Source organism: Kogia breviceps, chromosome 11 (assembly GCF_026419965.1).
Source record: "Kogia breviceps isolate mKogBre1 chromosome 11, mKogBre1 haplotype 1, whole genome shotgun sequence".
In the NCBI taxonomy this organism is placed as follows: Eukaryota; Metazoa; Chordata; class Mammalia; order Artiodactyla; family Physeteridae; genus Kogia; species Kogia breviceps.
The window spans coordinates 50,023,247-50,037,024 of NC_081320.1; the positions used below are offsets into that span (position 1 = coordinate 50,023,247).

General features: G+C 39.5%; 1 pseudogene; it reads left to right on the top strand.

The window, feature by feature from the left end:
* The first annotated feature begins 6,968 nt into the window (after positions 1–6,968).
* On the top strand, positions 6,969–13,177 carry LOC131765192 (nucleoplasmin-2 pseudogene; annotated as a pseudogene).
* Positions 13,178–13,778: the final 601 nt, after the last annotated feature.

Below are 13,778 nucleotides of genomic sequence, written 5' to 3' on the forward strand. Positions count from 1 at the left end.
AGAAATAAGGAAGAAGGCACCGCCTCCTTGATCTGAATCAATAAAGTATAGGTATTCTGCTTAGAGAGAAAGTGACTGCAGATTAAAGTGTTATAAATCCAAGAGCATTATGACTTCAACACTTCTCTCAGTTTCTCCACTTATAAAATAAAATGAGAAATAACTCCCTCTCTCTGCCATCCCTCTGTACCCGCACCATTCATACATCTGGAACATATTGTGACTGTAGGTTAGAGAAATCAATGATTTTTTTTTTTTCTTCAGAGCACTATGTACAGAAGTTGTCCCTGCTATCAAGCGGCTTATTACACTTTAATCAAGATTACCCTCTGTTCCTTAGGAGTCATGTGCTTTCTACCCAAGTATTTTTAGAGAGATTTTTAAATCACAAAGAGTGATAAAACAGTGAATGCATTTTTAAACTTAATTTTCCATGGTATTAAAATTGTAAGACGTATAAATAAATCCCAGAGACAATCAGTTTTTACCTTTAAGCAGCTCATGACTTTAAAAAAAATGCATTTAATATCACAAGGTCTATGATGTAATCTCCCTGATAAGATCACTTGATATCAAGTTGCTCAAATATGCACATGACCTTTCAAATAGAATTTCCATCTCTTAATGCCATAAACTGTCACGTAAGTATTCATAACTTGGGATTAAATTTCATATACATTATCTGAGAAGTCTACATACTACTAACAAAATAATTTTCAAAAAAACTTATTCTTTTGTTTCCAGATATATCTTGATATATTTTTTCTTAAATTGCAGTATCTACAAAGCCCTTTAGAATCTAAAGTTTAGATAATGTCACAAACTATACAAAGGAATTAGTAAGTCTTTCCAGCAGCTGTTCTTCCATATCCCTTGGCAGCATCAGGTGGCAGGCACAGTCAGTAACCAAATCCATTTAATGTTTGGTGTGACTCTGACAGAACACTGACGACCTTACTGGAGCAGTGGGTCTGATGTTCTGAGGGATGATCAGGTAGCAGCGCCATACAGAGGCTGCATATACCATCCTTGCACCAAGCTTTATTTGATGTATGGTTTGAAATTTCTTTGGATAACAACTTGCAGGAAGGGAGAGCAGCTCAGGAAAAAAAACCTAACATTGGACAGATCTAGATTCAAATTCTCGCTCATCACAACATCAACCCTTCCAAGCCCTGTTTACTCATCTGTAACATGAAAATACAAACAATACCAATTCCGCAGCGTTGTTTGAGGATGAAAAGGATATAAATAACTTACCTGGCATAAAATAGAAGCTCAAGAAATGTTAGTTCCTTTCTTCCCATTTGTCTGGGTCATGCTGGTCTTAATAAATTTTCAGTTCATTTTCTTTTTTATAAATTTATTTGTTTTTGGCTGCGTTGGGTCTTCATTGCTGTGTGTGGGCTTTCTCTAGTTGCAGCGAGTGGGGGCTACTCTTCACTGTGGTGCGTGGGCTTCTCATGCAGTGGCTTCTCTTGTTGCAGAGCATGGGCTCTAGGCGTGCAAGCTTCAGTAGTTGTGGCACATGGGCTCAGTAGTTGTGGCTCATGGGCTCTAGAGACAGGCTCAGTAGTTGTGGCGCACGGGCTTAGTTGCTCCATGGCATGTAGGATCTTCCCGGACCAACAGCTGGAACCCGTGTCCCCTGCATTGGCAGGCAGATTCTTTTTTTTTTTTTTTTTTTTGGTTTTTGTGGTACACGGACCTCTCACTGTTGTGGCCTCTCCCGTTGCGGAGCACAGGCTCCAGACGCACAGGCTCAGGGGCCATGGCTCACAGGCCCAGCCACTCCGCGGCATGTGGGATCTTCCCGGACCGGGGCACGAACCCGCGTCCCCTGCATCGGCAGGCGGATTCTCAACCACTGCGCCACCAGGGAAGCCCGGCAGGCAGATTCTTAACCATTGTGCCACCAGGGAAGTCCCTCAGTTCATTTTCAATTATAGCCTTCTTAGATTCTTTACAGTCTAGTTTATGAGATGCAATTGATAGCATTGTGCTCTGTGTCCTTAATGCAAGGACTGAGTATAGAGTTTCCCTGGTGCTGCTTGGTACATTACCCAGACATTCTACAAGTTCATGGTTGTGTCATTGTGGAGAGCATACAATACACAATCCATCAACATTTTTATGTCTTCTTGTACGGGTGTTTTTTTGTTAGTTACCACTGCTCTGGGGTTTTGTGCTGATGATCTAAAGCTAATCTCATTAGAATTTTGTAGGTTAAAAAAGAAGCCTCATAGCAATAACAGGCTGTGTAAAATAGATTGAACAGGACTAGACTTTTAGTGCAACCTCCTTCCACAGTGAGAGGATATGGATCAGGCAGGGTACCATAAACTCTGATGTGACCATACCATAGTGGTCCTTTGGACCTGTTCCATAATGAAGTAGGAAGCCCAGACCTATTTAACAAAAAACTAGTTCTCCCTATAATGCTCAGCAAGCATCGTCTACAGTTTACGTGGCACTTTAATTAAGAAGACCACTACAACGATGAACTGGAATATAGACATTGAAATATAAACTTTCATTCCTCTCCTCCTTCCTTCCTTCCCCCACTCCTTCCTTCTTTCTTTCCTTTTCTTCTTCGCCTTCTTCATTTCTTTGTTTACATTTTATCTTTTAACAGAAAGAATAACAGGCTACTGACAAAAACACACATTACAATAAGATGAACTATTAGAGATTGAGGAGGCTCATATCACTGGATATGCAATCAGGAAATTCCTCTAGGGCTTCCCTGGTGTTGCAGTGGTTGAGAGTCCGCCTGCCGATGCAGGGGACACGGGTTCGTGCCCCGGTCCGGGAGGACCCCACATGCTGCAGAGCGGCTGGGCCCGTGAGCCATGGCCGCTGAGCCTGTGCTCCACAATGGGAGAGGCCACAACAGTGAGAGGCCCACGTACCACAAAAAAAAAAAAAAAAAAAAAGAGAAATTCCTCTAGGTTTAGCCAAGTGTTACAGATCAGGACTGAGGCAAGCCCAATCTCTAAAATATGCCTGAAATATGATGAAAAATTTATGTGAAGTTCAGCTATTTCATATCATTCAGTTTGCTTTTCTTTTGTTAAATTTAACTCTAATATTTTTTATTAACCAATAACTGTTGTGTGATCCAATTTTAATAACATCTATTTATCTTCTTTTATATGTATATAGGCATAGAGAGATGTCTAGAATAACATTCACTGAAGGTTAGCAATGGTTAATTTCTGAGTGGTAAGAGGGAGTAATTTTTTTGCTTTACTTGTTATACTTTTCTTAATTGCTTGAATTTTTAAAATGAGCCATGTATCTTTTTTAAAAAATCAAAATCATTATACTTTAAAAAAAGAAAATCATTGAAAACAATGATTTTCCGCTTATTCAACTTCCGGTTAAAAGTGACAAATATGGAATGAGAATTTACATCGTTAAGCTGTTAAATATTAAGAGAAGAAAGGTGTAAATATTGTACTTACCCAGGTGAAACAACAAAATTTAAGATGCAGTGTATCAAAGTCAGAAACCACTCAAATTAGACAAGAAAAGGAAAGAAATAAATATTAAGCGTGTGAAATACAAAATACCTTGGTTCTGCTAAGGCCATTTCCTGCTCAATTAAACAATTAAATAAAACGTTTACTTTATTATAACACTTGATTACCAGAGATTCTTTGGAGAAAACCAGCCTAGAAAAAAAAAGAAGGTCCCAGGGGCCTAAGACTGATTCCCCAGCTAGTCCTTGATAGCAACACAAATGATGTCTTTATTTGTGCTTTATCTCAGTGTTTTTGAAGGAGCCACTTAACAGCAGAGAGGAGTTGCATGACATTAGAAACTTTGTTGCTGATCATTAGAGTCAACCTTTGGCCAGAAACTGTCAATGTTATTCCCTGTGGGCCGACATTATCCAGAAATCTCTGACTTCCTAGAGTGAGGTCCTGAACCTGAACTTCTTACTGCATTATTGAAATTGTGGTTCTAAAAGAGCATCACTTGCAGGAAGAGTTTCTACAAACAACAGCAGCCAGTCACCAAATGCAAAGTACTCTTGGTTACACCTTTAGATTAGAGCTGTAAACACAGAGAACAATCATATCTTCCCATATAGAATATTCTTTGTGGCTTAAAAATAAACAGTAGGTAATATATGGCAGGAGGAAAATTCACTTAGGTAGCAAATTCACTAATTTAAGGTATCTATTTAAAATTTGTTGTGAAACCCAATCATTTATTTTTTTTTATTTATTTATTTTTTTTGCGGTACGCGGGCCTCTCACTGTTGTGGCCTCTCCCAATCATTTATTAAAGACAGATTCATGCCTCTATTTCTTGAAAGTGATAGAAGTTTTACAGTGAACTTAAAATGTATGAAAATCAAATGAAGACACCGATGACTTAAATCCAGGCAAACCTATCTGTCTTTAAAGTGTAAGTGAAATCCAAAGTGTTGGTGAGAATGTAGAGAAATTGGAACTTTCATACACTTCTAGTGGGTGTATGAATTGGTAAGACCACTTTGGAAAACTGGCAGTATCTCCTAAAGTTGACTGTACACATACCCTATGACCCAGCCATTCTACTCCTAGGTATGCACTCAACGGAATGCAGCAAATGGCATATGAGCATATTTGTAGAAGCACTTTTTCTAATGACCTCACAGTGTAAATGACCCAAATGCTCATGAACAGTAGAATGAATAAACAGTAGTATGGTCACACAGTGGAATACTGTACAGCAGAGAATGAACAAACTCTGTATACCATTGTGAGTATATCTTATAATGTTGATCAAAAGAAGCCAGACACAATGTAGTACATACTGTGATTCCATTTGTATAAATTGCAAAAACAGGCAAGACAAATCTATGATGTTAGAAGTCAGGATGGTGCTTATCCTTGGGTTTAAAATTGTGAAAGGGGTGAGGGAGATTTCTGGGAGCTGGTGATGTTCTATTTCTTGCTCTGGGTGCTGGTTAGATACGTATATTCAATTTGTGAAAATTCAATGACCTGTACACTTAAGATATATGTACTCTTCTGTTTATCTGTTGTATTTTAATAGAAAGTTAAAAAACAAAAATGTAAAAATATTTATTCTTTATGACAGATTTAAATTGCCCTTACTTATTACTATGTCTATAGCTATGAATATAATCAGTATTTGTTGTTCAGGCAATATTTGGTCTTTGACTAAGTTACAACTTAAAAAATCCGAATATACATATGCTTGAAAAATCACCATTTATTTTTTGAAGTGATAGGATTGAACATAAATAGACAAAAATTGAATTGCTTTCTCATTTGTCATAAACAGCCCAGACTTTTTCATTTCCCACTTCTGGATTTAGCTGATATCAGGCAAATCTATGTGCATGGGGAGAAAGGTGGTGGTAATCTCATGAATAATCAATTGTCAATAGTAGCCATAATGAAAAATAAGGACCTGAGTATTAGAAACACCATTTACTGAACACTTTGTTGTAATATTATAGACAAACCAAGTATTATAAGTGAAACAAAGTGAGTAATACAGTCATCTCCCTGAATCAGGCTGAAAAAGGATTTTCAGCTGAAATACTGAGACTCAGCTTTCAAACTCAAAAGCCAGACAGGTAACTAGAATAAGTAAAATAGGCCAGATGAAATACAATGGGGTCTGGTGATGGGGTTTGGGAAAACCATAGAACCCGCAAAAAGTGGTTCTCAGAGTCTGTCCCCAGACCAGAACTGCATCAGGAACTAGGTAGAAATTCAAATTATCAGACCCCAACCCAGATCAGCTGAATCAGAGACTGGGGGTGGAGCCCAGCAATCTGAGTTTTAATAAGCTTGATTCTGACACGTGTTCATGTATGAGAACTATTGATTTAGATGTATTCTGATTCAAATTTTTAAAAAAATCATGTGGGTTTTAAAAAAATCATCTCGCCAGATTTGGCCACAGCCTACCAATTCATAACTTCTGATGAGAATCATATAAAAAACATAAATTTGAATTTTGTATGTCAATTCTGTAATTCCCTTTTATAAGGTAAAGAAAGATAGTATGTGGTAATGCTTGAACCTAAGTTTTCTCCTCCCTAGTATTCAGGCATATCTGGGCATTCCTGGGGTCTGGGGGAGGTGGGCCCTCTGGAGTTCTATTTATAAGACAACTCAAGTTGCTTCCAAAGAAAATAACCCAGTAGAAGAAAGAACCAAATTACAGAGGTTGCATTAAGGGCAGCAGATGGAGTTGAATATATCTGAGTTCATCATGGGGTCTGCCACTCAAGATTGTTTGCAGCCCAGCCTGGTGGACTCATTCATTTTTTCAGCAAATAGCTATTGAACAGTCTGTCCCTGAGTCCTGTGACCCCAGCACAGCTTTAATATAAGATCTAGTAAGAGCTAATGGAGCTGTTTTTTTTTTTGTTTTGTTTTGCTAATCTTAGGACACAGGGAGTGCAGCTTATCAGTGGTATGACTGTTGGTGCTGGGACTTTCAACACTTCCGATGCCTTGAAGTTGGACTTCAGCCTTGCAGACCTCCTAGCATACAGTGGCAGTGCCTTTGGTGAGCAGCAATGACATAGCTTGGAAGGTTGGCAGCAGCTGTTTTTAACAGGCAAGGAGAACTCTGAATACCATTTGGCAGCCTATTCTTGGAGCGCACATGTGACATCCCTGGGTACCCCGATTTAGGGGCAGTAGAGGATGAACCCTCTAGTAGAGGTAAAGAAATGCTCATTTGTAGTTATGGTTCTTACTATGTGTAACATATGTTACACATGGAAAAACACTGAGTCCTCAATGGAATCTGTGACTTTTTTTTTTCTTTTTTGACTTGGCAGCATTTAAAGAAACTACATGTTGCTTTTTGTGATAAGGTTCAAGTATGTGATTGCAGTGAACAAGCTAGGCTTAAAGATCAAATCTCAAACATTTGGTTTCCTTTTTAAAAATAAAACGCAGTGAGATTATTGTAGGCTTTGGGACATGAGGTTTGAAAACTCACAGCACACATTACTAATTTTTTTCCTCTCTCTCAAAACATCCCTATAAAATGAAACAATATTGCTGATGAGCTGTTTTTTGGCACCAACAAGCAGCTTACTGCAAAGGAAAAAGAACTTTGGAAACAGCCACTCCTTTCCTGGCAGAATTTTGAGAGATTGATGACCTTTTCCTTCATTTCTGCAATGCCTATAGGCTGCAGATTTTCAGTAACTTCCTGAAATCCCAAATTGAATTCTATTAAAAACATATTTGTTATTCTACACACAAAACATGTTTGGAGTTTGGAGACCACAAGTCTCTGTGAGACCTATGGAATTCCTCAAAGTAACCGGAATTTTCCAGAAAGAGTCAAGTAGTTGCTACACTACATTTAACTCAGTGTTTTATGACACCTAATGAGCAAGGTGTGTGGTATGTCACTATTCCAACTAGATAGCAATACCTTGCTATTGATTTATGTAAAAAAAAAAAAATATATATATATATGTATATATATATCTTGCAGATTTCCAATTTTCTGGTAGAGCCATATTTTTTTTCTTGATGGCTATTTGTTTGAAACCCATTTTTTTAAGCCCCAGGAAATTAAGAGAGTTATTTTATTTTGATACTTCACTTCTAGCCAACCCAGAGTATCCACAATGGAATGTGAGTTAGGGGGTGGGGGCAGGGATCAGGAGATTTGAGTTCTAACCAGCCAAGTTTCCCTGGACAGGTCAGTACCCTGTGCTTTGAGGCTGAGCTTTGGGGCTCAGTTTTACTCTTGGTAAAGTTGCAGGTAGGACAAATTGACCCAGAGTTCTGTGATTAGTCCAAAGTTCTGTGACTAGAGTTCCATATTCCTTAACCTCTGGATCATGAGAGCTCTCCCTGAAGAATCCTAATGATGGATTCAGATTTGAAGGAGAAAAATTCACCTTGAGAGGACTCTCAGAAGCTATTGATATTACATGTTTCTTTTTTTTTTTTTTTTAGAGAGCTAGCTGGGGTAATTTTCTGTGTACATTTGGGTACAAGTGACTGTTAGCAAATCAAAGGCTTGTTTCTATATTAACTTAATAGAATTTAGTTTCCTGAAATGCAAATTAGTAACAGGAATATGAAACATTTATTTGATTCTGTTTTTATAATGTTTATTTCCTCCATGCCCCCTCCTTCCGACTCTCACCTGGCCTCTTCTCCCTAACCCTTTTTACACATGATTTTATACTTGGGTTATCAGCTTCATCTCAAATTCAGCTCTTCTTGTGTTACTTTCCTGCTCAAAACCTTAATACCTTTCTGTTTACTGCATTGTAAAATACAAACTCCTCATGGCACACAAAGTCCTGTACCATCTGATGCAGTGCAGCGTCCCATCCTTGTGGCCCATTACTCCTTTTACCTCAGCCTTTCAAGCTCCCTGCTCTTTCTTTCCATGCCCAGAACTGTTCTGGCTCTCTGCCTTTGTCCCACTGATTCTTTTTTTTTTTTTAAAGAAGATGTTGGGGGTAGGAGTTTATTAATTAATTAATTTATTTATTTTTGCTGTGTTGGGTCTTCGTTTCTGTGCGAGGGCTTTCTCTAGTTGCCGCGAGTGGGGGCCACTCTTCATGGGGGTGTGCGGGCCTCTCACTATCGTGGCCTCTCTTGTTGTGGAGCACAGGCTCCAGACACACAGGCTCAGTAGTTGTGGCTCACGGGCCTAGTTGCTCCGTGGCATGTGGGATCCTCCCAGACCAGGGCTCGAACCCATGTCCCCTGCATTAGCAGGCAGATTCTCAACCACTGCGCTACCAGGGAAGTCTTGTCCCATTGATTCTTGCTTCCTGTTTTCACTTGTTCAGATTCTACCTGTTCGTAAAATTTAAGGCCAAGGTTCTGCTACCGGCTTTTCTTGATCTCTCCTAAATGTAGGCAACCTCTTTTTTCTGACCTCCTGTGGCAACTTACCTGCATTTCTCTCATAGCAGTTATCACTTTCTACTCTACTCTATAAATATATTACATATATTTATGTTCATATCAATCTTCCTCACTAGATAATCAGCTTTATGAAATCAGAAGCAATGTCTGTTCCATATTTGTAGCCCTCGAAGTACCTGGCATGTAGTAGTTCCTCCACAAATGTTTGTTCGATGAAAAAAAATATCAGAGCAGGGCTTCCCTGGTGGCGCAGTGGTTATGAATCCGCCTGCCAATGCAGGGGACACAGGTTTAAGCCCTGGTCTGGGAAGATCCCACATGCCACAGAGCAACTAAGCCCGTGCACCACAGCTACTGAGCCTGTTCTCTAGAGCCCGCGAGCCACAACTACTGAAGCCCGAGGGCCTAGAGTCCGTGCTCTGCAACAAGAGAAGCCACTGCAATGAGAAGCCCCTGCACCGCAAGGAAGAGTAGCCCCACTCGCCGCAACTAGAGAAAGCTGTGCACAGCAACAAAGACCCAATGCAGCCAAAATTTAATTAATTAATTTTTAAAAAATCAGAGTTACCATGGGAACTTTCTCCATTTATCAATTATCTATCTGACTATCTATCTATCCTATAATTTTTCAGCCTATTTCTGGTTTCAGTGAGGAAAATCAGGAAAAAAAGAAAAACTAGAAAGGTACAATAACTTAAACCACTGGTTTAGCATGTAATTAATATCTAGTTCCCTTCTTTCAAGCATTGTGCTGTAGTCAGCTTTCAAAAGTGGTTTAGGTTCACATGAGTTTGTGTACTGTGATGTTCAAATGTTTTTTAAAGCTGATGCAACTCTATGAAAAAGATCAACACTAACTCTGCAGATGCATCATACAAATTTTAATCTGGTGAGGTAAAGAATTCACTTGAGGGCTTCCCTGGTGGCTCAGTGGTTGAGAATCCGCCTGCCAATGCAGGAGACACGGGTTCGTGCCCTGGTCCGGGAAGATCCCACATGCCGCGGAGCAACTAAGCCTGTGAGCCATGGCCGCTAGGCCTGCGCATCCGGAGCCTGTGCTCCGCAACGGGAGAGGCCACAACAACAGTGAGAGGCCCGCATACGGCAAAAAAAAAAAAAAAAAGAAGAATTCACTTGAGGCATTGCTACATGTGGGGCACTGAAAAAAGTTGTGGCCTTTTTTTCTTTCTTTGCGGGGGTGGGGCAAAGAACCGCCATTCAATGGAAAACAGATGACTGACCATAGGGCTTATGATAGATATAGATATATAGATATAGATATAGATACACACATATATATTAAAGTGGTTATATATTTATATATAAATATATAATAATGCTATATATTAATTACATAATATTTATATAGTATATACAATATATAAATGTATATTTGTACATATAGAAAAGACTATTCATTTCTATACCTTTTGTGATATTTGCCAAGTTTTAGACAAATTCTTTATCTTAAAATTAATCTTGGGACTTCCCTGGTGGTCCAGTGGTAAACTATCCACCTTACAATGCAGGGGATGTGGGTTTGATCCCTGGTCAGGGAACTAAGATCCCACATGCCGTGGGGCAACTAAGCCTGTGCGCCACAACTACTGAGCTAGTGTGCCTCAGTTAGAGAACCCACATGCCTTAAACTACAGAGCCCACGCGCCCTGGAGCCTGCGCGCCACAACTAGAGAGAGAGAAGAAAAGAAACCCGCACGCCACAACTAAAGATCCCACATGCCTCAATGAAGATCCTGCGTGCCACAACTAAGACCCGATGCAGCCAAAAAAAAAAATTATGTAAATAAATAATAAATCTTAAAATAATAAAATTAATCTTAAGAGCCTCACATCACATACTTGAAATAAAAGCTCTTATTTGTATATTAGCTTATAATTTTTCAAGCACTTCCATCCTTATTAACTCATTTGATTCTCATGTTTTATTTCCAAACATATATTTTACACCTATTTATAATTGTTCATCCATCATGAAAATGGAAAAATTCCATTTCTTATAAATGCAGTGGATTTGTCTGCTGGCCCTTTATTTGCTTCACTCTTCTCTTTCTAATGTATTTTATCCATATAGGAACAGTTTTCCTGACTTTCTACATCTGTAGTTCTTCCTGTTTCTGATTTCCCAGTCTTTATTTTTATTTTTATTTTTTTATTTTTTGCGGTACGCGGGCCTCTCACTGTTGTGGCCTCTCCCGTTGCGGAGCACAGGCTCCGGACGCGCAGGCTCAGCGGCCATGGCTCACGGGCCCAGCCGCTCCGCGGCATGTGGGATCTTCCCGGACCGGCGCACGAACCGGTGTCCCCTGCATCGGCAGGTGGACTCTCAACCACTGTGCCACCAGGGAAGCCCCCCAGTCTTTATTTTTAAGACGGTGATTTGTTCTTCATCTTTCTCCTTCCTCTGAGAAAGACCCATAAGTTTTTTCTTTGGAACTGTAATTCATCTCTTCCTTCCCCTTAATCTTGACTGACTCCAAAGATATTTAGCTGTAACCCATGCAATGGTAGTTGCTGCCCCTTATCTTGAACATTTTTATTGGAGAATCATTGCTTACTAAAACATTTAGTAAGATATTTTTGTCTTATATTTAATATAAACCATATTTATTAATTTGTTCTCTTATTTTCTATAGCCTCAAAGATTGTTTTAATACTCAGATTTATTGCTTATTCTTTTATAAATATACGTCTCCTTTAAGAGTTCTTTGATAATTTCCTATCATACTTTTTAGGTCCTCAGTCTTTACATTCCATTGATAATCCTTCATCATACTTCTGGAAAGACATCTGTCTTCTATATTTACAAACCTTTCTTTAGCAGGATTTGCTATTTCATCTTGGGCAGGGTAGAATTTGAAGCTTAATCTCTAACTGTTACATTTTCTTCCCTTTCAGAGTGAATGCCCATTCTTTTTTTTCAGCCACGCCATGCAGTGTGTGGGATCTTAGTTCCCGAACAAGGGATTGAACCTGCACTCCCTTCATTGGAAGCACAGAGTCTTAACCACTGGACCTCCAGGGAAGTCCTGATGCCCATTCTATACTTTACATCTTTAGTGCTATCATATTCCTCTTTATGTCCCATTGTTTTATTATTGTTGGCATCCATACCTGTTTATATTGCTTATTCTTTATATGTTTTAAATGCTCACATTCCTTTTTTTTTTTTGGCCAAATGATGCCATTTAGCTATAACTGAATAACAACACCTCCTTTTCATATCTTCCCCTGAAGTTTCTTGGACTTGGCCAGCACTTTCTTGTGAGAGGGTCTACACACCATAACACCAGAAAGACCTATGGTCACATGAAGCCTTAACTAGCTCCCTTCTTTCCTCATTTTTTCCTGGAGAGTGGGGATTGGGTTCATGTGCCAGTGTAACATCCGTACCTATTTTAGCAGTTTACCTGGCACTTTCCTGCTCTTCATAGTCTTAAAGAGAAAATCATCATTGGTCCATGCCCAAGACTTTTCTTTATCTAAACAAAACAAGTAGTCTTCCTATGACCTTCCTTTGGTGTCTTAACCCTTCTCTCTCTAGTCCCTTTTCTTTTGCTTACCTTGTACCATTTGTTTATACATCTGAATCCTTCAATGGACTACAAACTCTTTTGAAGACAAAAACTAGATTGTATTTTTGCTACCTTCCACATCCTAATGCTGCAGCACAGCTGAAAAGGCAATAACAGTCATGCTCTGGAGCTGTGAGCTAAACCAGTAGCAGACTTGAACCTTTGAACCCCAGAAGCAGGGGAAGCAGGACTATAAGCTGTTGTCTAGTATGATTTACTTGGGGAAAAAAAGCCAAAGAGAAGATGAACTTTGTGGAGATTCTGTCCCCAGCAAGCCAGGAGGACAAGAAGACAAAACCCATCTCATCACCACCATCCTACCCATGTCACCATGATGGGATTGGAGCTTTCTCCTCCAATCACTTTTCAGCTCCAGGCTGGCTCTGGACCTGTGTTTCTCACTCCAGGAATGTTATGATGCTTAAGACTGTCCTTCAGGCAGGAGCCCTGAGAGGAGGAGGAAGTGGAGGAGTAAGAAAAGGAGGAAGAGGAGGAAGATAATGATGATGTAGATGTATCCCTAGAAGAGGAGACCCCTGTCAAACAAGTCAAGAAGCTAGTACCCCAGAAACAGACAAACATTACTAAGGAAGAAAAGGTGGAAAAAGAAGAGAAGCAGTGAGAACCAGTCTTAAAGACAAGAGCCCTGTGAGAAGGGCCAAACCTGAAAAGCTGGGATCCAAGAAATGAGGAACCAGGAATGGCTTAGCTGCAGTGACTGAGAGAGGGTCTGCAAGTGGGCCTTCCTTGGAGTGTGCTGCAAACTTAGAGTGCCCCCCCAACCCCAGTCCCCCTCCATTTGAATCTGAAGGTGATGGAGGTGTTGTGGAAGGTGCAATACAAGAGCCCGTCATCCCCAGCTATTTAGTTTCAGCAGCACCTGGAGAGAAGAGCCCTGACCTCAGCGCTACAATAAAGTTTGCTTTGCTAGGAAATTTTTTTTTTAAGTATCCAACACTTAGCACAATACATTATACATTATAATGTTTCAGCAGAATATTTGTTAAATAAGATTTTTTGTTTGTTTCTCTTAAGTTCATCAGGTAGCTACTTCTCACTTTTTGCCATACCACTGGAACTTTTGTCTTACTTTCTTCTCTTTTGCCAGTTTTCTATCAGTATTTCTGCAAAACTGCATTACTGTGGGTACAGGGTTGCCTTTTGGATGATGAAAATGTCTTGGATCTAGTTAGAAGTGATGATTGCTCAATACAGTGAAATGTGCTAAATGCAACTGAATAGTACACCTTTTAAAATGTTAATGGTTGATTTATGTTGTGTGAATTTCACC